We start from the raw sequence: 24,212 nt of genomic DNA, 5'->3' as shown, positions 1-24,212 counted from the left end.
CTCGGTTATGGCTTTAGTAGGGATAGTATGTAGTTCTGCATTCACATCTTCTAGCAGACTTTCAGAGGGTACTTTGTCACTTAGCCTTGGCAATCTTGGTCATTGTACTTGGGGGTCCAGCTTGGTTATAATCTTCAAACGTAGATCAGTCGCCCTTATGTTGAGTGATTCTGTACCGTAAGGGCTTGTTATTGGGGCTTGGGACCCAATCTCTGAGTGTGGGGATGATGATGACATCTCCCCGCTGACCTGTTGTCCTGGCTCCCCCATGCCGTAGCATATTTATTGTATCTCATCATTCTCTAGTTGTGATAGGAGCTGCTGTTTGCGGATGTTAGAACACTGAGATAGAAGTTGTCTATGAAGATTCTCACTCATCCAGGTCATAGTTATCCAACGAGGGTTAAAATGAAGGGCAACTGGACTTGGTTGAAGATACTGGAAGACGTTTCGTCCCTCATCCAAAGGACTTCTTCAGTTCTGACTGACTGGCAGGGAAACTCAGCTATTTAACCTCAGTGGGGTCGTTATCCCGGGTCATTGATACCGCTGGTTCGTTAGTGTTCCTATGTATGAAAGGACAGCCAGGAAAATTGCAGACTACAGGAACCACCTACGATTCAACCTGAGATGCCGACAACACAAACTTATTCCCAACAGCCTACACTTAGGCTCCACGGTAAAAGGACACAGAGCCGGAATAATCCTGGAGAAAGCACAACACCAGCTACTGAACGAGAGAGTGAGGCAAATACACTTCACAATTGAAGCCCTAAACAAAGAAATGGACAACATACAGCACAAACTAGAAACATACCTGCCCAGTACAGCACTGGGAAAGGTCATGGACTTCATCAAGAAAGCACAGCTATCTCAGCACAACAAGAGCAAAGAAAGACAGACCCGGAAATTCCAAAACCTACAGTCCAGAGCGAGCTGCACTAACAGAACAGGAGAATTGTCTTGGAGGAGAAAGGACAATAACCCCACAACACTTGAAACAGACAACAGATGGATGAAAAACTTGTCAGATAGGGAACTCACCCAACCAGAGAAAGACGTTCTGGCCAAAGGATTAAACTTTGCCATTACACCACAGCAGCTACCAATAGTAGACCTCATCACAGCCACAGAATCAGCCATTAGGAAAAACAAATTAACAGAAACAGAAGCGGAACAGCTCAGACTAAAGGTATCTGCAGCCCTTTCTAATGCGAAGGCCCCCCCTTCCAACCTCACCATCCAAGAAAGGAAGGCTGTGACATCTCTGAGCAAGGATCAAAACATCACTATCCTACCTGCGGACAAAGGAAGATGCACGGTAGTACTTAACACAGCGGATTACCAGAACAAAGTCAACACACTACTAATGGACACAAACACGTATGAGACACTGAGACGAGACCCAACCAGCGGATACAAGAAAAAGGCCATAGAATGTCTACAACAGTTACAGAAGGACAACACCATCACCCGTGAACAATATTACCGTCTGTATCCTGGAGAAGCCATTCCATGCATTTATGGACTACCCAAGATACACAAAGAAGGAGCCCCACTCAGGCCGATTATCAGCAGCATTAACTCGGTCACCTACAACATTGCCAAACACATTTCCACCATCTTAGCGCCATGGTGGGAAACACGCCTCACCACATTCAAAACTCTATTGACTTTGTAAACAAAGTTCGAGGACTAAAACTGGATCCAGATGAAACCATGGTATCCTATGACGTGACTTCTTTGTTCACCTGCATCCCCACCATAGAGGCAGTAGAAACCGTTAGGAAACGGCTAACACAAGACAACACCCTGGACAACAGAACTAGCCTCAGCCCTGACCAAATCTGCAAATTACTCGACCTCTGTCTAAACACCACCTACTTCCAGTACAACGGTGGATTCTACAGACAGAAGCATGGCTGTGCCATGGGCTCACCGGTATCCCCGATTGTGGCCAACATCTACATGGAAGAAGTGGAGAGTAAAGCCCTCAACTCCTTCAGAGGTATAGCACCGAGCCACTGGTACAGATATGTGGACGACACCTGGGTCAAAATCAAAAGCCAGGAAGTGCAAGCCTTCACAGAACACATCAACTCTGTGGACAGTAACATCAGGTTCACACGAGAAGATGTTCACAACAACAGTTTGGCCTTCCTGGACTGCGCTGTACACATTGAAGAGGACAGAAGCCTGCAGATTGGTGTTTACAGAAAACCCACACACACAGACCAATACCTACTCTTCGATTCACACCACCCACTGGAGCACAAGCTAGGGGTCATGAGAACACTGCATCACAGAGCAGAAAACATACCAACAAGCGCCCAAGCCAGAGAGAAGGAACAGAACCACCTGAAGGGGGCACTTACAGCCTGTGGATACCCTAAATGGACCTTTGTGAAGACAGCCACAAGATCCAAGAAGAACAAAACTACAGGGGAGGAGGAAAAGAAAGTCAAACGCAACAACATTGTGATTCCATACGTGTCTGGAGTATCAGAGAAACTCAGGAGGATTTTCAACAAACATAACATCCCTGTGTTTTTTAAACCCAAGAACACACTAAGACAGATACTGGTACACCCCAAAGACCGCACACCCAAACACAAGAAAAGCAATCTAGTGTATGCGGTCCAATGCAGTGAGGAATGCACAGACCTGTATATTGGAGAGACTAAACAACCACTACACAAACGCATGGCTCAACACAGAAGGGCCAACTCCTCAGGTCAAGACTCTGCAGTCTACTTACATCTGAAGGACAGAGGACACTCGTTTGAGGACCACCAGGTGCACATTTTAGACAGAGAAGATGGATGGTTTGAAAGAGGTGTCAAGGAAGCCATCTACACCAGGGTTGAGAAGCCGTCATTGAACAGGGGAGGGGGTCTACGCCACCACTTATCCCCCACTTACAATGCTGTCCTTTCATCACTTCCCAGAAAACTCAACAAACGTAACCTATTGGCCTCAGGTGAAGATACCAACGATGGTCGTTCAGTCTTGGCCACAGGTAGTCTCAACGACTGTAACGACTGTCGTCACAGCAACAAGGAACACTAACGAACCAGCGGTATCGATGACCCGGGATAACGACCCCACTGAGGTTAAATAGCTGAGTTTCCCTGCCAGTCAGTCAGAACTGAAGAAGTCCTTTGGATGAGGGACGAAACGTCTTCCAGTATCTTCAACCAAGTCCAGTTGCCCTTCATTTTAACCCTCGTTGGATGAGATAGAAGTTGTTTCTTTGTCAGTGTTGATGATGGATTTCGAAGCATCCATAGATCCCATATTCTCTGCATATAACCCCTCTCACTGGGATTGCTTGTATAGTAGCATTGCATCAGATACATATTTTCTGCTCTAGTCCATAAATGTCTTGTTCCAGTAGCCCATTTGTCATCAGGTTGCCCAGCTTCCCTACCTAACATGGACCTTGTTAACCCGGGCGACGTCCGAGTCGGTATGGCTCTTGTATTTGCAGTTTCACTCATGCCTGAGGTAGGCTGGTAGCATTAAGGACCTTGCCTAAGGGTCCACCTGGATATATATATATATATATATATGTAACACACACACACGTGAGTGAGAGTGACCTCACTTCCCCTTTCTGTTTTAGCAACATGCATTAGTCATTGAGCTCTAGAGTAGCACTGCCTGCTCTGTGGTACTGCAATCAAAGATGTAGTTGTTCTAGTGTTGTTTCTATGTCAGGTGTATAAAGTCCAACACTGCACACTAACAGAGGCATCTGTGCCTCCAAAGGTTCACCAGTGGACATTTTTTGAGAGTCATGAACAAGATGTTGGATCCATGGCAGAATCCTTTGATTATTTTAAATCCTGCATGTTTGCACATTGCTGTGTTGCTTTGCAAGTTACGACCAACAACTGTCCATCAGTGGAAATGTGTGTAACTAGCAGCAGGAATGTGTAATGCTTTCCTCGTGTGCTGACGTGTTAATGTTTCTGTTGTGTTAATGCTTCTCCTGCACGAGACAAACACAACCGGGACTCACTCATAAAACTGTTTCTGCATCATGCAAAAAACAGGAAGAATAATAAAGATTATAAGAATAATAATCATTTTTTCATTTCATCTTGAAATTTACAGATTTTCATCTGTAGATGAATCCTAATAATGTAAAGAGGAAGGAAGCCAGGGCAGCTTTTATCATACCAACTATACCAACCACAGAAAAAAAAACTGGTCAAAGACCACATCCTGCCTTTTTCATTACAGATATTTATTGTGACTAACTGACGTACAGGACTTCTCATATATGTGATCTATCTATATGTGAGCTCATTTAACAGATGTGAGGAGCAGCTATGAGTTTAACAGCAGCAGCGAGTGGATTTGTTGTCTTCCTTCTCTCTGTACAAGGTACTGTCCATCTACATTTATAATGTGAGACATTTAGCACATTTGATGTGTGATGTCGTGAGCTGTGGTGAGATCTCTGCAACACCAGACATTCACTTCTCTTTCTTTAAACTAACGTCTGTACAAGACGACCAACAGAGAGCTGTTTTTTACACTAGTAACATATCTGTACCTTTATAAGTTAATAATGTAAACTTTATAAACTGAAGTTCACAATATTGTATTGTGTGCTTGTGTCGACTTTTAAAAGCCATCAGGGCCCTGGGTCTGACCGAAAGGGTTTGGAACCACTAAGTTAGTTCACTGATCACCAAGTCTCCCACTTTATCGGTTTCCTTGTCATAACTTCAATGTGAATTATGTTTACTCAGTATTCAGTATCAATAATTTGCTCAACTGATTATAAATCAATAATTTGTAATCACTGTTGATAAAAGTGCTTTATACAGTATATATATATATATGTACACAGTGTTTTGTTGTGTTCCTAAGTTATAACCGTTTTTCACAGCAGACATTTCATAGCAGGAAAAACACAGGTGAAACAAATTCCATTAATGGAGACTCAGTTTCATCAAGTGTCTGAGTAATCCCTGCCCTGTGGCCACGATGCACAACGTCAGGATCCTGGAACTAGCTCAACTAAACGGAAGCAGGATTATAGAAAACTGCTGTTCTGATTTACACCCTTCAACTTGGTGGAAGGATGTAGCATGGACCAAGGAAGAACCCGTTCAATTTCAGAGGGGATCTGAATCTGATACACAAATTATTTTTCAGAGCCCTGACACCCCCCTTAATGTTTCACCCCTGAGAATGGGGAAGACTATCAGAGAGTGAAAAGAGATGTTTCTTCAGCGAGAACTTTTACTCTAATGATTCTTGTACAAAAAAGCAGTTTATACAATTTTACAGGAAATTCCCAGGTGCAGAGAATGCACACACTTCTTCACTGATACAGTATGTACCTGAGACATAATCCTTACTCAGACAGAATAAATCTATAGTAACAACACAGACTGAAGTCCTGTAAGACTAACATATTGCAACAAAATATGTACACTAGTAGACAGTAATTTAGCATATAGAAAACAATCAGCTGTTAAGTAGCAAGTAAACAGCGTAGTGTATAATTCAATTCAATTCAATTTTCAATTCAATTTTATTTATATAGCGCCAAATCACAACAACAGTTATCTCACAGCGCTTTTCATAAAAGAGCAGGTCTAGACCATACTCTGTGATGATATTTACAGAAGCCCAACAGTTCCCACCAAGAGCAAGCACTAGGCGACAGAGGCAAGGAAAAACTTCCTTTTAAGAGGCAGAAACCTCGAGCAGAACCATGGCTCAGGGTGGGCGGCCATCTGCCTCGACCGGTTGGGGTGAGAGAGAGAGAGAGAGAGAAAGAGAGAGAGAAGAGAGTGAGAGAGAGAGAGAGAGAAGAGAGAGAGAGAGAGAGAGAGAGGGATGTAAGGAGAGAGAGAGGGGAGGGAGGCAGCCTACACAATATACACACAGAGGTACAGACAGCGAAGGTAATGTTGCTATAAACTAAATGAAAAATGGTACAGATATTTATAATAGTGTTAATGGTAACCATCGTAATGTTAATGATTATAATAACAATAAGACTAGCAACAATAGTCGTTGCAGTAGAGGGTGTCGAGCAGGAACACGGGGGCAGCAGGTGACCCGCAGCCACAGATCCAGACTCCACAGCTCCAGAGCCAGAAAACCTGCAGGAAGTGATAGGAGGAGAGAGGAGAGGGACGAGAAAGCACAAGACTACCAGAAAGGGGAGAAGTTGTGTTAGTAACATGCAATAATGGGATAAGGTTGCATACAGAGGGAGAGAAAGTAGAGGAGAGAGGAGCTCAGTGCATCATGGGAAATCCCCCGGCAGTCTAGGCCTATAGCAGCATAACTAAGGGATGGTTCAGGACTACCTGAGCCAGCCCTAACTATAAGCTTTATCAAAGAGGAAAGTCTTAAGCCTACTCTTAAATGTGGAGATGGTGTCTGCCTCCTGAACCCAAACTGGAACCTGGTTCCACAGGAGAGGAGCTTGATAGCTGAACGCTCTGGCTCCTAGTCTACTTTTGGAGACTCTAGGAACCACAAGTAACCCTGCATTCTGGGAGCGCAGTGCTCTGGTGGGGTAGTAAGGTACTATGAGCTCTTTAAGATAAGATGGTGCCTGACCATTAAGAGCTTTGTAGGTAAGAAGAATGATTTTAAATTCTATTCTGGATTTTACTGGAAGCCAATGCAAAGAAGCTAAAACAGGAGAAATGTGATCTCTTTTCCTGGTTCCTGTCAGAACACGTGCTGCAGCATTCTGGATCAGCTGAAGAGTCTTAATGGACTTTTTCGAGCAGCCTGATAATAAGGAATTGCAGTAATCCAGCCTAGAAGTAACAAATGCATGGACTAGTTTTTCTGCATCATTTTTAGACAGGATGTTCCTGATTTTCGCAATATTACGTAGGTGAAAAAAGGCGGTCCTTGAAATTTGCTTAATGTGGACTTAAACGACATGTCCTGATCAAAGATAACTCCAAGATTCCTCACAGTGGTGCTGGAGGCCAAGGCGATGCCATCCAGGGAAACTATATCTTTAGATAATGCGTCACGGAGGTGCTTAGGCCCCAGAACAATAACTTCAGTTTTATCTGAGTTTAACATAAGAAAATTACAGTCATCCAGGTTTTAACATCCTGAAGGCACATTTGAAGTTTAGCTAACTGATGAGTTTCATCTGGCTTGATCGATAGATATAACTGAGTATCATCTGCATAACAATGAAAGCTTATGGAATGTTTCCTGATAATATTGCCTAAAGGAAGCATATATAAAGTGAAGAGGATTGGTCCAAGGACAGATCCTTGAGGAACTCCATGAGTAACTTTGGCGTGCATGGAGGACTCATCGTTAACATGTACAAACTGAAATCGATCTGATAAATAGGACTTAAACCAGCTTAGAGCGGTTCCTTTAATGCCAATGAAATATTCCAGTCTCTGCAATAGGATCTGATGGTCAATGGTATCAAATGCAGCACTAAGATCTAATAAAACCAGTACAGAGACAAGTCCTTTGTCTGATGCAATAAGGAGGTCATTAGTAATTTTCACCAGTGCTGTCTCTGTGCTATGATGAGCTCTAAATCCTGACTGAAAATCCTCAAATAAACTATTGCTCTGTAGAAAGTCACACAGCTGTTTAGCAACTGCTTTCTCCAGAACCTTAGAGAGAAATGGAAGGTTAGATATAGGTCTATAGTTTGATAAAACATCCGGATCAAGTTTGGGCTTTTTCAGAAGAGGTTTAATTACAGCTACTTTAAAGTACTGTGGTACATAGCCTGTTGATAAAGATAGATTGATCATATCTAGTATAGAGGTGCTGACTAAGGGTAAAACATCTTTAAGCAGCCTAGTCGGGATGGGGTCTAAGAGGCAGGTTGATGGTTTAGATGAAGAAATTATTGAAGTTAGTTGGTAAAGATTGAGGGAAGCAAAACAGTCTAAACATGTATCTGGTTCTACAGCTGTTTCTAAGGTTCCTGAGTTTAGAGATAAGTTGGTGCCAGTTGAGGGCAGGTCTTGGTGAATTTTGTCTCTAATAGCTAGAATTTTATCATTAAAGAAGCTCATGAAGTCGTAACTACTGAGAGCTATGGGAATACTTGGCTCAATAGAGCTGTGACTCTCTGTCAGCCTGGCTACAGTGCTGAAAAGAAACCTGGGGTTGTTCCTATTTTCCTCTATTAATGACGAGTAGTACGCTGCTCTGGCATTACGGAGGGCCTTCCTATAAGTTTTAAGACTATCTTGCCAAATTAAACGAGAATTTTCCACTTTGGTGGAACGCCAATTCCTCTCAAGTTTCCGTGATATTTGCTTTAATTTGCGAGTTTCAGTATTATACCATGGAGCTAACCGTCTTTGTTTTAGTATTTTCTTTTTTAGAGGGGCTACAGAGTCGAGTGTCATTCGCAGCGAGCCAGCAGCACTATCAACAAGATGATCGATTTGGGAGGGACTGAAATTAGCATAGGAGTCCTCCGTTACTTTGTGACTAGATAATGTATTTAGAGCTGATGGAATCGCATCCTTAAATTTAGCTATAGCACTATCAGACAGACATCTTGTATAGAAATTTTTGCCCAATGGCGAGTAGTTCAGCAATACAAACTCAAAAGTTATCAAACAGTGGTCGGATAAAGAGGGATTCTGTGGGAACACCACTAAATGTTCAATTTCAATACCATACACCAAAACAAGGTCAGGGTGTGGTTAAAACAGTGAGTCGGTTCATGAACACTCTGAGAGAAGCCGATGGAATCTAACAGAGAGATAAACGCAGTACTGAAGCTGTCATTCTCAACATCTACATGAATATTAAAATCCCCTACAATAATAACTTTGTCCGTTTTAAGGACTAAAGTTGACAAAAACTCTGCAAATTCAGATAAGAATTCAGAATACGGGCCAGGTGTTCGGTACACTATAACAAAAAGAATTGGTTGCAGTGATTTCCAACTTGGGTGCGAAAGACTAAGAACAAGACTTTCAAATGAGTTATAGTTTAGTTTAGGTTTAGAGCTGATTAATAGGCTAGAGTCGAAGATAGCTGCAACTCCACCTCCTCGGCCTGTGCCTCGAGGAATGTGAGTATTAATATGACTGGGAGGGGTGGATTCATTTAGGCTAACATATTCTCCATCACCCAGCCAGGTTTCAGTAAGACCAAATAAATCAATATCATAATCTGATATTAGTTCATTTACTAGTACACCTTTAGAAGAGAGAGATCTGATGTTTAAGAGTCCACATTTAACTCTCCTATTTGTTTGCACTATTGCTCTTGTGGTTTTAATTTTTATAAGGTTTTTATGCACAGCTCCTCTTCTGTTTACCTTTTTAAATAATTTCGATGGTCGGGGGACAGACACCGTCACTATAGGATTTTCACTAAGTAACTCCTGAAATGGAGGAGCAGAGAAGTGTGTTAGACTGCGACTCTGCGTAGGGTTTTGGGTGGGTAACTGCTGAAAAAGAAGGGCAGAGAAGTGTGTTAAACTGCGACTCTGCCTCCTGGTCTCAACTCTGGGTTGTCATGGATTTGGTCCACTAATAAACTTGGCCAGATTTCTAGAAATGAGAGCTGCTCCTTCCCAAGTGGGATGGATGCCGTCTCTCCAGATCAGACCAGGTCTTCCCCAGAAAGTCTGCCAATGATCAACAAAGCCCACATCGTTTGCTGGACACCACCTCGACAACCAGCGGCGGAATGACGACATGCGGCTATACATGTCATCACTGGTCAGATTTGGCAGGGGTCCAGAGAAAACTACGGTGTCCGACATTGTTTTTGCATATGTACACACCGACTCAACATTAATCTTAGTGACCTCCGATTGGCGTAACCGGGAGTCATTACCGCCGACGTGAATAACAATCTTACTGTATTTACGTTTATCCTTAGCCAGCAGTTTCAAATAAGACTCAATGTCGCCCGCTCTGGCCCCAGGGATGCACTTAACTATGGCTGCTGGCTTCGCTAAATTCACGTTTCTCAAAATGGAGCTGCCAATGATCAGAGTTGGTTTCTCAGCGGGTGTGTCGCTGAGTGGGGAAAATCTGTTAGAAACGTGAACAGGTTGATGATGCCCCGTGGACTTTGAATGCTTACTATTCCTCCTTCGGACAGTCACCCAGCCCCCCTTTCCTGGCTGCACAGGGGATGCCGGAGGACGGCTACCAGAGGCTAACTCAGGCCGTTCCGCACCGACTACCGGGGACTGGCTAGCTACAGTAGCTAAAGACTGATCTACCAGGGTGCGGAGCCGGACTTCTAACTCACTGAGCCTCGCCTCCATGTCTATAAATAAACTACACTTATTACATGTACCATTACCGCTAAAGGAGGCAGAGGAGTAACTAAACATCTGACACACCGAGCAGGAGAAAGTAGGAGAGAGAGAGGGAGAAGGAGAAGCCATCGCTAGCTGCTAAGCTAAAGTCGCTAACGGCTAAGCTAAAGTACTGTAGCGTCAGTTACCAAAACTTTAGAACAACTATGAGATTGAACAGCAGTCACTAAAAGATGGAAAGAACTGTGAGTGCTTAGGCAAAATTACTGTAAAGAATAAGTGTTTAGCGAACAGTTGGCCGCTGTAATCAAACAAATGTAACTGTTATTTAGCGAGAGCAACAACACGGTACCAACACACAAGCACCGGAAACGGAAATGAGTCGACACGCTTACCGCAATACGTCAGCACGTCATGCAAACAGGCAACTGTTTCCTAACACATTAGTAAAACTACTTTATACCTCTGTTAGCACTCTTTGTAACAGAGGTGAGGGACTCAAGTCACATGACTTGATTCGAGTCGATGCACGTTTGAAGACTTGAGACTTGCTTGACTAAAACAGACAAAAGACTCGACTTTGACTTGATTTTTTTAATAAGTACTTGCATTTGCTCATTCCAACATTTGCGCATAATACTGCAACCATGTGTGCTTCACATAACGTTAGCGGTCTGGTTCTCCATAACAGCGCCGTAGAAAAAGACTGTTACATGTGGTACAACACAGACATTCAAGGGTTCTGCTGTCGATGACGGTAGCTCAAAAATCAGTGACACCACCACAACAACATCCTACTTCATCCGTCAATATGGAACCTATAAAGAAAGGAACGTTACATGACTGTGGCTTTTTTATAAGCTGGTCGAACGCTTAGAGAGCTAACGTTACCTTTAAGCTACACCCACTTGTTTGGCTACAGTTTGGTGCAGTTTGTAACTTTATGTGAAAACCTCCTAGAGGACAGATTCTGACATAAATGGAAATAAAGGCTCAATGAATAAATAAGCATCCAATTAAATGCACAGAAAATACAGCAAATAAATAAATGTAGGCAATAATTAAATTATACAATGAGACATAACCATATCGATCTAGTTTAATTATCTTCTTTATTTATTCACCTTTTGTATATACGTTGTGTTAACACCTCATTCTGAAAACCGGACTTTTGTGTCTTTGTGTCTTTCACAAAGTCTGATGTAATTTGATATATTATGTTGTATGTGGTGCTTGCATCGTGTACTATTGAGATTTGATAGCATCTCTTCAGACTCTCAGACTGCAGCTCTTGTCTTTTTAAAGAGAGAAACTGACAGAACAAAGTCTTTAACCCTGCCTGAATGTCACAAGCACATAGAGCGCTGTTAAAAGTTTGAGCCGATTCGTTCTTGTTGCTATTGTGCAAAACAGATGCTGCCTGCAGTGCTCCAAGATAACAGCAAGACTTTATCACCTACAACAATAAGCTCCGAGTCGGGTTTATTGCCAAGCAGGTTTTAAATTGCAAGCAATTTACTTTGGTGCATAAATAAGAATTGCTTTAAAAAAAGCAAATTAAAAGAAAGTACTGTAACCACAACAGTAGGCTAACAATGTGATGTCTTTTCATAATAAAGCAACAACAGTCCCCTTTCATTCTACTTCTACACCTGTACTTTTTCTCATATGTCAGGGTTTGCAGAGTGTGTGTACAGGTTGAGGATCCAAATGCAGGACACAGAAGAAGAGCAGCAACAATTCTAGAGATTTATTAACAAAAAGGGTACGCACAACTGGGAGTGGCAGAGTTCCAACAAGTCGAAATAAAACAAGTAATCCAAACTGAGAATCCAAAGGGGGAGTCAAAAAACACACAACCTGATCAAAAGACTAAAATCCAATATCCACAGGAGCAGGCAGGGAACAAGCAACAATGGACCAACAAGAGCAGAACAGGAATGGCAAACATTTATACACTGGCTAACAAGCAGGGAGAGAATGTACAGGTGAGACACATGACACATGAATCAAGACAAGACAGGAACAAGCTGGATGCAAACAGATGCAGACAACCTCAAAGCAAAGCAGGAAAAGGACTGGAAAGAAAGCGCTCTGACAAAAATGTAACTTGTAACTTGTAACACAAAACACAAAATACTTGTGACTCAAAACTGGAAGAAACTAGTAAACACAACTGAGGACCAAGACAAAGAACTGACACAGAAGCCTGACCACAGAAGAACTAAAACCAGAACACAGAATGAGACGGAACCAAAAACTGAACTAAGTTGAAGATGCAAATAAACATAAACAAGGCTGAACAGAGGAAACACAAGACATGGAACAAAACCCCCTAACACAAGACAGGAAAAGCCAACGCCATAAACATATTGAAACAAGAATCAGAACTCAAAACAGACGAGGCAAAATAACAGACAGACCGAGACCAGGATTGTGACAGACAAGCCAAAATGTCTGCTGTGAAAAAGGTCTGTTGAGCCAGTTTTAAGTCTAAATGATCTCAAGCTTTTAAAGGTGAATCATGAAGAACTCTTTGTGACTGCATTGAATTAGATTCTTTTGCAGATGGTCATGGTTACCTTTCAACAACCACCTTCACACATCTGCCTGTCACAAGTCTGTCTCCTGGTGTTGTTGAGTCTGACTGTAGTTTCTGATGTGCTCTGTGTTACAGTGATACAGGCTCAGAATGGCTGGAGAGTGACTTACACCTCTACTCAGATCTGTGCCTTAAAAGGATCAACAGTGGAAATAAACTGCACCTACACATACCCATCCAGAATAAATGGCCGTGATACTACAGTTGAGGAAACATTCTGGTTTACTCAGATGAATGGAGATGTACCTGTGGATCTGAGAACAGACTCAGAGAACGCAGGTCGTTTGCAGTACAGTTGTTCTAACAACATCTGCACTCTGAGAATCACAGACCTGAGAGAGAGCGACTCAGCTGAGTACAAGTTCAGGTTCATAACAAACCAACCAGGTGGAAGATTTACTGGTTCACCTGGAGTCACTTTGTCTGTCACAGGTAACATTTGTGTTAGAAACCATGTAAGTTAGCTGTTAATCTACTGTTAATCTCAGTGTGCCAATTATCATATGTGGAAATTGACAGTTCAGTTATTATACAGTGGTACGGAAAGTATTCAGACCCCTTTAAATTCAAGAAACTATTCAGACCCCTTTAAATTTAAGAAATTTAAGAATACTTATGACCATGTGATATTTCAGTTTTTCTTTTTTAATAAATTTGCAAAAATTTCTACATTTCTGTTTTTTTCTGTCAAGATGGGGTGCTGAGTGTACATTACTGAGAAATAAAATTAACTTTTTTGATTTTTGGAAAATGGCTGCAATGAAACAAAGAGTGAAAAATTTAAAGGGGTCTGAATACTTTCCGTACCCACTGTATTTGTTTTATATCTTTACAAATACAGGTTTCCAGGTGCACATGAGCAGCTCACAATCATGCATGTTTTACACATGTACATGGTCACAGCTGAAGTGTCTCAGCAGCTGTCGTCTACCTGATCAAACCTCCTACATCTGGTACAAGAATGGACAGAAAATTAAGGAAGCATCTTCTTATTCAGACTACTTTTATCCTGCAGACAGCTATTCATGTGCCCTTAAAGGACATGAGGAATTTCCTTCTCCATCAGTGTGTGAGTTTACTCCACAATCTTCTACTAATGAGACTAATGTTCTGTACCATCACCAGTGTTGGGCTGAAATTGTAAATGTACTAGTTACTTATTACTCCTTAAAAAGTAATACTTTACTTATTACTGGGTGATAAAAGTAACTAGTTACGTTACTCGTTACGTTACTCTATATCTTTCACTCCTGACTTTTGAACTACTGTTTTTCTGTGCACACATTTATTAGAGCACTATTAAGTTATTTTACAAAACACAACGTTGCTTAACGCCACTCCCCACGAGTGGATGCATCACTGGCGACCAGAGTTTATTTCTATAGGCTAAGTTTCATGTTGCTGTGCTGTTCAGCTGATGCTTCAATAGGTTAGATGTGGAATTGTTTTGCTGGTCGCACAAAGTTTACAACGCACGACAATGTTCTTTGCATCTTATTCTGTGATACAATAATGGGAGTACTTACTGCTGTAGGAACAACGCCTCTCTCCCTTTTCTTCATTCTATCTTCAGCTTCTTGGCTGAATAGCTGACTTGAACACATCGATGCGTTCAGGAACACAGTAACGCAGCGTTATTTGGATTAGTAACTGGAAATCGTAATCCGTTACACTACTAGTTACTGGGAAAAGCAACAATATTAGAGTAACGCGTTACTGCCCAACACTGACCATGACTTCATGTATCTTTTATGATGAGCAACCCCATCCACAGCAATACAACTAGCTGTGAATTACTGCAGTAAAGACCATAGTTTTTGTAATAATAATAAAATTATTATTATATTTCTCAGGTGGCCACGGTCATTCATGCAACAGAGTGACTTACACTGACAGAAGCATCTGTGCCTTCAAAGGCTCATCAGTGGACATTTCTTGTACTTACAACAGTTATGAAACTATCAGATCTAAATTCTGGTTCAGTCCTGAACGTAGTCTTCAGTGGCAGAATCCCTCACAGCCTGAGGACCTTAGTGAAGACTCCCAGTATGCAGGTCGTGTTCAGGTCCTTGAAACAGAGAGAGGACGCTCCACTCTGAGAATCACTGACCTGAGAGAGAGCGACTCAGCTGAGTATCACTTCAAATTCACAGCAGGAAGCTTTGAATGGAGGAGTAGTTTACCTGGTACAACTCTGACTGTCACAGGTACTGATGAACACAAACTGTAACAGCACATTTAAACTATCTGATGACAAGTGAACGTGCTGAATAGTGATTCTAATGGGAAATAATGTTTGTGTGATTAATTGATTACATGATTGTTATAATGTTCTATTGTTTACATCTCTGTGTATGTTGTGATTCAGCAGCACATAAAGACAAATATTTCTGTTTTTTCTTCCCAGATCTCCAGGTGCAGGTGATCAGATCAACAGTCTACCAGAATTATACTGAGGCAGAGCTGCTTTGTCACAGCAGCTGTCGTCTTCCTGATCGTTCTTCCTACGTCTGGTTCAAGAACGGACAGAAAATGGAAAGGGTGGAGACATCTTCTTATAAAGATCAGTTTTATCCTGGAGACATCATCTCCTGTGCTGTAAAAGGACATGAGGATTTCCGCTCTCCTTCAGTGTGTGAGTTTACTCCACTGTGTCGGGAAAACAGCACACATACACTGAAATTACAATACAAATTACAATTTCAGACATATTGGAGTCTTCTAGATCTTAATGTGGATGCAGCATCATTATTTAGAGAAAGGAAAAAAATACTAGCAGTAGACGAGCAACATTCATGTTGTGACATAACAAATTATTTCCTATTACATGATTTTTTTGTGATTCAGGAATATTTAAAGTATAATATCTGTTGTTGCCGCATTTAATGTTTTAGTTGTTATAATGTTTCTGTTACTGAGATGCTAGATGTTACTTCTATTGATGATGTCATGATCAGTAGCTTTCAGCTGGAGTTTATTTTACAGTTTTTGACTGAGACAGAATGGATATTGTTAGTCTTGTTAAATGTTAAAATGGAGTTACGAGTTTCTGAAGATTTATTCCTGACAGTGTTAAGCAGGCATAAGCAGCCTCTCTGTGTTCTGGGACCTCCTGATTTACAGAATAAGTTAGGTTTTTGCAAACTTGTCTGGGGTCTTAAATGTGTGTAAAGTCAGCACTAATGTTGTCTGTTGGGTCATAGAGTTACAGCAAAGTCACTTTAAGACTCAGAAAGTCTAAAGAAATATTCTGCTTTTAGATGGACATACACATTATTTTGGTTGTGGTGAGAGAGTAAGGTCAGACTGATGTTACCTGTCCACAGCAATATTCAATGAGAATAATGTTAGAAATTGATGTGGATTCTTTCCCATCTTCATACCTATTATTTTTTTTTTATAACTACTCTGCTTGGTTGCCTTTTGGGTGACAGTACAGAGAGAGAGAGGAGGATAGAGAGAGAGAGAGAGAGGAGAGAGAGCAGGGTGTAGTCATCACAGAGAGAGAGACAGACAGACATATAGTGAAGTCAAGATTGATGGGCTGCATGTCACATTCTCATTAGGAGCTGAGCCCTCCTAAACGTCTGATGCTAGAATCGCACCTGGTCAATCTTCTCTGATTACATATTCTAATCTTTAAGTAATTCATGTTCATCTCTTCTCCAGATGCTCCAAAGCTTCCCTCTGTGTCAGTGAGTCCCTCTGCTGAGATAGTGGAGGGCAGTTCAGTGACTCTGACCTGCAGCAGTGATGCTAACCCAGCAGCTAAATACACCTGGTACAAGGAGAACCAAACTCTGCTCAGTGAAGAACCACAGCTTGTCTTCAGCTCCATCCAGTCCTCTGACTCTGGAGAGTATTACTGTGCAGCTGAGAACCAGCTGGGGAGGAGGACATCTGAATACATCATTAATGTGAAATGTGATTTAAAATTTAAAAATAGCAAACATCTTAAATCTGTCCAGTCTTTGCAGGAGAAGATTAGAGTTATATGCAGTTTTTGGATTCAAATCGTCACACATCCATTCATCAGACCACCATCAAAGTCTAAAATGATGCTGCACACAGCTGTTCCCAGTTTATAATAAATACCAGATGTGCTACTGTAGTAACACACCCTTAACCTAGAATAATCCTAACACATCTCCTCCAGATGCTCCAAAGACCTCCTCTGTGTCAGTGAGTGGTAAAATCATGGAGGGCAGTTCAGTCCTGTGCAGTGTTGTCAACGTAGAAGAGAGGCTGAACACATTATTAGCAGGAGGAACACAGAAACAGCAGCTGGAGCAAGACTCAGGAACATCTATCATCAGGGCTTCTCATCCTCTTTTGAGTTGAATTTGAATTAATTTTGTGATTCATGTGGGAAGACACCAAGTTTCTTCACAGAAAAGGATCATGAAGACGACACCTGTGACCAAGTTTAACGTACAGGTCTATTATTGTTTATTATAGCCTGCTAGCTAGCTTTGTAGGGGGGACAAGAGCCTTACTCATGAAGCAGGATAACAAAGTAACAACTGGGACATCAGAATAATAAATCAAATGAATCACTAAATAATAACTTGTATTGCTCCTCCTAGCTCGTGGCACCCCATGCCTAAAAACAGGCCTGTAAACAAATATTGATAAGTTGTCTCTCTTTTGTCCCCCAGATGCTCCAAAGCTTCCCTCTGTGTCAGTGAGTCCCTCTGCTGAGATAGTGGAGGGCAGTTCAGTGACTCTGACCTGCAGCAGTGATGCTAACCCAGCAGCTAAATACACCTGGTACAAGGAGAATGAAGACTCACCAAAAGCATCAGGACAGAACTTCACCATCACTGACTTCAGAGCTGAACACAGTGGGAATTATTACTGTGAAGCCCAGAACAGAAGAGGACGTCATAACTCCACCTTACATCTGATTGTTGTAGCAGGTACGTTTCTCCATGACACTACTTGGCTGATTAACAGAAGAGCATCACACATCACAAACTGATTCATGAATCAACTCTACTAGTGAGGTCCAGCACAGTTTATCTAATAACTGTCCATATCCATTTCTAGGGAAATCTACAATGATAATAAATATCATCAGGTTGACTCTGGTGGTTGTGATGCTGATTCCTCTGCTTCTGGTTTGTCTGTGGATGAGGTGAAACTATAAGAATAAATTAGTTCCATCACTGATCTTTCAATATTGACTTTCATAGTTTTGGAGTTATTGACTTTTTATTTATTTGTTTTTGGATTCAATTTAGAAAGAAGAAAACTCTGAGCTCCACCACTGAACCAAATGAACCCATAGAGACATTAGAGGTGAGAAATCTGTTGGGCCACAGTGACAGAACTTCCTCTACCAAAGAGTTATAATTTGTTGCCTTATACATTCATTTTAATTTAAAAACAAATTGTTCTAATTCCATTTATGAGGCCTTTGCCTCTCCCTCTCCCCATCAGTTGGAGTCTGATCCTGATTGTAGCAACGCCTCAGCCTTGAACCAAAACTGTAACCAGAGGGACTCACCTGGATGGAAACAGAGAGAAGTACAGCATTGAAGTAGTCAGTGGAGAACAGGGGGCTGTGGAGGATGAGGATACATTTACCTTTAACTGCAAACATTTTCATTTTTAGTTTTCATTAGCAGCAGCAGGTAGACGTCAGCAGCAGCATGTAGCACAAGATTAGAGTAGAATGTAAGCGTCATTGTTACCTGTGCAGGTACATTACATAAGTTCAGGATTTTACTCAGTATACAAAATGTTATTTCAAAATGGAATGTAATAAATTGCTTTTAAGAAACACTGTTTGTCCTTTCACATCACACCTGTTCTGGTAATGAAAGCCAATAACGTCTGATCAAAACAAACATGTAGAACTGGAAGCTAAGTATTTGACAGCATGTACAGTCTATGTTTAAACACTGAAATCAAACAGAAGCCCAGCTCTGTCACACTTTGCTAGTTGTATCATTTTCAATGTGTTGCAGTGACTGATTGAAATAAACAGCCAGCTTCCACAACAACTCTGCAGTTTGATCATCATTTCAGTTTCCTCTCACTGCTGCAGAGGGCGACAGTGTGCAGAAAGGTTTGAATTTTAGCTTTAAACAAACTCTTTGTGTTTATTATTCAGAATTATTTTTGTATTTACCCAAATAGACCAATTATTATTATTATTTATTAGAAGACACCAGGAACAAGAGCATATAGAGCGTGTTGGAGAGGTGACTGATGGTGCATTCATGAATAATTAAATTTTTTCCCTCCCTTATATCTTTATTGCAAAAAGAGAAATAAAATGTACATGGGACATAAAGAAGTATACAAAACTTTAATTTGTAGAAAATCATGTATTATATATATTAGGGCTGTTCCCGACTAAGGATTTACACAGTCGAATCAGAATTGTTAAGTCTTGCCTATAGTCAACTGACAGTCGAATCATATGACTGCAGTCTCTATTTCTTACTCACTGTTACTTACACTGTACATTTACAGCTGAACTGAGGCTTATTGTTGACCCTTTTCTCTCTGCTCGCCTGCCATTCACCGGTCTTGTGCCGAGTTTTGTGTGCACGCGTGTCTGACAACTAACTGCACGTTGCGGTTTAAAAACGATATAATATTCTTTGTGAGGTTCATCAATGGTGATAAATGATCCAAACGTCCTGCGAGGTACAGACAGCTCGGCACAACACCGACGAAGCTGGTGCTCCGTCAATGCAGCAGGTGTTCCTCTGCCACTACACACACACACACACACATTACGCCCACACATGTGTGCTTCCTTAAGGGTTAGGGTTAAAATTTTGGATTTATTCACGCACTTTAAAAACATTTATGAAATGCGTCACATGTTTATTTACAGCATTATATGTTGAAGTGTATATTGTAATAGGCAGCATGTTAACTTATTGGGAGAAAACTGGTAGTTCTATTTCAGTCTGATCTGAATAGAATTGAGGACCCCCATATCACCAAAATGGTATGGTCCTCTTTTCATAACGCTGTTTCGAAGCTTCGACTGTGAGACTGACAGTCGATTCAGGCTCCTCACATCGAAGTATCGAATCTTCGACTATTCGGGGTCAGCCCTGGTCTATACATAGTTTGCAAACATGTAATTTGTAATATGGTTATAAGGGTTAGTTTGCTGTCCATGTAGAGTGAACTAGATGTCTGCGTGTTGTTTATATGCTCTGATGATGCTAATCCAACACATCTTTGTAGTAGCATCCATGTTGATTCCACATTCAGACTTCAGAGCACATGAACACACTGAAGTTGGAAGAACTACTTCACAACATGTCTTTGGATGGTGGGAGGAAGCCAGAGCACCCGGAGTGTTGAGCCAGTCTAAAGTCTAAATTGTCTCAAGCTTTAAAAGGTGAATCATGAAGAACTCTTTGTGACAGCGACTGCATTGAATTAGATTCTGGGCTTTTTGCAGCTGGTCAAGGTTACCTTTCTACAACCACCTTCACACATCTGCCTGTCACAAGTCTGTCTCCTGGTGTTGTTGAGTCTGACTGTAGTTTCTGATGTGCTCTGTGTTACAGTGATACAGTCTCAGAATGGCTGGAGAGTGACTTACACCTCTACTCAGATCTGTGCCTTAAAAGGATCAACAGTGGAAATAAACTGCACCTACACATACCCATCCAGAATAAATGACCGTGATACTACAGTTGAGGAAACATTCTGGTTTACTCAGATGAATGGAGATGTACCTGTGGATCTGAGAACAGACTCAGAGTACGCAGGTCGTTTGCAGAACAGTTGTTCTAACAACATCTGCACTCTGAGAATCACAGACCTGAGAGAGAGCGACTCAGCTGAGTACAAGTTCATGTTCATAACAAACCAACCAGGTGGAAGATTTACTGGTTCACCTGGAGTCACTTTGTCTGTCACAGGTAACATTTGTGTACGTTGGCTGTTGGCTGTGTGCCAATTATCATACGTGGAAATTGACAGTTCAGTTATTATATTTGTTTTATATCTTTACAAATACAGGTTTCCAGGTGCAGATGAGCAGCTCACAATCATGCATGTTTTACACGTGTACATGGTCACAGCTGAAGTGTCTCAGCAGCTGTCGTCTTCCTGATCGTTCTTCCTACGTCTGGTTCAAGAATGGACAGAAAATGGAAAGGGTGGAGACATCTTCTTATAAAGATCAGTTTTATCCTGGAGACATCATCTCCTGTGCTGTATAAGGACATGAGGATTTCCGCTCTCCTTCAGTGTGTGAGTTTACTCCACTGTGTCAGGAAAAAAACATGCTTATGCACAATACTCTTATAATTTCAGACATAACCATATTATTCTATATCGTAATAATTAATTTTTCATTGTAAAACTTTATATTGGAGTAAAGTTTCTGAAGATTTATTCCTCACAGACTCGACAGACATCTTAGTAGTAAGAAATCCTAATATTGTCATTCGCTCTGATAAGGTTGTGTGTAAAGCTCCTCTTTTGAAAAGATGTAGTCTATTAAAGAGGTGGTATTCTGCTCATTTTCAGGTTCAAAATCTTAATTAGGGGTTGTACCAGAACAGGTTTACATTTCAAAAAACACCATATTTTTCTCATCCTGCACATTGCTGCAGCTCCTCTTTTCACCCTGTGTTGTACGCTCCGCTCTTGAGCTACAGAGTGATGCATCTTACTTGTACAAAATCTTTGCTGGGAGTTGCACATGCGCAGTTCCCAGGTAAGGACTACTAGCCAATCAGAAGCAGAGAAGGGCGGGGCGTAAGAAACAAGGTAGAGTGATCCAAATTAAAGTCTTCAGACTGCGACCGAAACCTAGCAGATGGTATAAGTTACTCACAAGTCCACAACCACACAACATCATTGTTCCACATCTTACCATAAAGCACTTCAAAAATCACCATATTTCAACTCAATTTTACATCAAAATTGGCCAAACAATTTGAACGTTTGCTCAGTAGCTTTCACATCAGGTGTAACATTAGCATTATAGCTATAACTTTAGCTGTGTTGGCCAACGTTTACAGCAACTCCGCACTTGAACAGTCTGAAGTTACATTGCCGTGTTTATTTTAAATATAATTCACAACCGATAAAGCATACTTACAGGTTGTGATTGTGAATTTCCAGGCCCAAACAGAGTCGGAGTTGCATCATCTTTTAGAACTAAACGTTGCCGGTGTTCTGACGATCTATGCTGCCTTCACCGAAAAATGCTACCATAGCGCAAATCGATAGACTCGACTCTACTCAGCCCTGCTCCGTTTTCGTTACAGATAGTACCCAGAGATAGTACGTAGCTTGTCGTCATACGTCGACGTAATGTTCAATGCGACACACACACCAGCGATCCACACAGCTTTCTCTTTCATAAGTTAAAACATTTCAACATTCCTCAGAATGGAAAGACAGATAAGCGGTATGAAAAGCTTCCAGCTGTGTTTTCCTCTGCCGTTGTTGCTGCAGCGGTCTGTGTGACGGCGGGACCAGAGGGCTCTGTGAGCGGGCGGCTGGCCGGCCTCACGCGCTCCTCCCGCTTCTTATGGTGTATAATGAAAGTGCTGCATGGGATGTTAAAGATGATTTGAAAAGATAAAAACTAAACTGACATTTTTGTCAGAAACACTGTTTTTAACAAAACTTTAATACAGAGAAGAAAATGATTTGCCTTAGAAACAAGAGAAAAGAATAATAAATTATTTTTGTCTAAGAAAAAATTAAAGCAGCAGGATTAAAACTTTGTAGGCCTGTATCATTTTTGTGCACTTTTGGATGGGTTGTTTTGGATCTGCATTTCCTCAGAGCTCTGACTGGATTTGTGTTGATCATCATGAACCTCTGGTACCTCTGAGTAACTGGAGATACTTCCACCCGAAACGAGTACACAGGTCTTTATTTTAGTAGATTATTCCCATACAAACGCATCTTCTGCTTTCTTATAGCATGAGTACTTAGGCTATAATAAAACATAGAATCAACTCTGGAAAGGCAGCCTAGTTGTGATATGACGATATGATGTGACATAAGGGCAGCCCTGCTAGTAGTTTGTGTTCTTTTTTAAACACCACCATGTCCCTTAATCATCAACATATCTGTAATTTCACAGCATTTAAGGGCTCTTTTCTCCATCTCAGCTCTGCCTTTTCTCTTTCTCTCGTTCTCCTGTGCATTTTTTCTACGCACACTCGCGCACTGACTGACCGCTGTGTTGATGTGTGTATGCATGCAATCAATTGCACGTGATGACAGAGATCATGCCATCAGGTTAAAACAAGAAGGGAGGCCGACGGTCTACGGTCTGAGTGACTGTGGCTGCCCTGTGACAGATTCAACTTTAATGGGCCTAATCTCGTTTGACAAAAGTCTGGATGTCATATTTGACGCGCCTCGAGCGGCGGCACTGCAGGAGAGAGTGAGACGCGCCTGTTGTGTGGATTCTCCTGCTATTAAAAAAGCTTGCTATCGCTGCCGCTGGTCAAGTTGTATTACAAAAAAAAAACTGGTAATATTAAGTGGGGTTTTTTATAATTCGCCAACACCAGACAAACAATCCATCAGTAAATGAGAAACGTTATTTTCTCAGGCAGTATGCAAACTGGTCATTGGTCAAGCCGAAGTGTAGAAAGCACGTAACAACCCGCCCTTAACGTTGCGTATAATGTATGTTATTATCAGAATAATGCGCTCATTAAATAGCAGTGAAAGTAACGCAAAAGTAGTGTAAAGCCTTACAATTCAGAGACCGTAATATTGTAATATAAATAATTACTCTCAAATGACAGTAACTAGTATAATATCTATAATATATTACATTTTGGATGTAACTTGCCCAACGCTGATCACGTCGGCCAAATCCAGTAAATGTAACGTTCCCCGCCCAGATTCTAGATGGGCACTGAAGCATGGTGTTAAACGGGCCTGGGGCTGAGGACCGTACTGTTTATTATCAGGCTGCAGCCTCTGCTGCTCTGTGGCGCCTCTTGCACACAAACACACATGTAGGCTCACATCCACAACAGTGGGAGGCCGTGGACACAAAGTGAAGGTAACTCTGAGCTACTTGAGTTGACGACAGCTACCTTCAGTACTGTATGTGCAATAAAACCTCATGAGTAAATGACAACTTTGTCAATACATCATGCGTAATTGTTACGCCCTGTAAGGTCCTGTGTTAGGACTAGTGTTTGTGGTCCCTGTGTTTTCTCTCTCTTGCGCTCTCTCTCCAGGTATGTGCCGGTGTGACACCAAAATGTGTGACCTATCAGATTCTGTTACCCAAATGGGAAGCTAAGCACCAGAGGCTTTGTTGACGATGTGAAGCGGTTGCAGTTTGGTTGGGTTTAGGCACCAAAA

General features: G+C 41.5%; 1 protein-coding gene and 1 long non-coding RNA gene across 2 annotated transcripts in view; one reads left to right on the top strand and one right to left on the bottom strand.

The window, feature by feature from the left end:
* LOC119898138 (B-cell receptor CD22-like) overlaps nt 1-24,212 on the bottom strand; it is a 509,835-nt gene that overhangs the window by 241,155 nt on the left and 244,468 nt on the right. The gene's annotated exons all lie outside the window — the stretch shown is intronic.
* LOC119899283 lies at nt 17,924-18,657 on the top strand. Its single transcript, XR_005443783.1, has 3 exons — nt 17,924-18,012; nt 18,119-18,176; nt 18,318-18,657. It is a non-coding gene; the product is annotated as an uncharacterized LOC119899283 (long non-coding RNA).

Source organism: Micropterus salmoides, unplaced genomic scaffold (assembly GCF_014851395.1).
Source record: "Micropterus salmoides isolate LMB-PRFRI ecotype aquatic unplaced genomic scaffold, ASM1485139v1 Ms_hic_scaffold_1, whole genome shotgun sequence".
In the NCBI taxonomy this organism is placed as follows: domain Eukaryota; kingdom Metazoa; phylum Chordata; class Actinopteri; order Centrarchiformes; family Centrarchidae; genus Micropterus; species Micropterus salmoides.
This window is presented reverse-complemented; position numbering and strand designations above follow the sequence as displayed.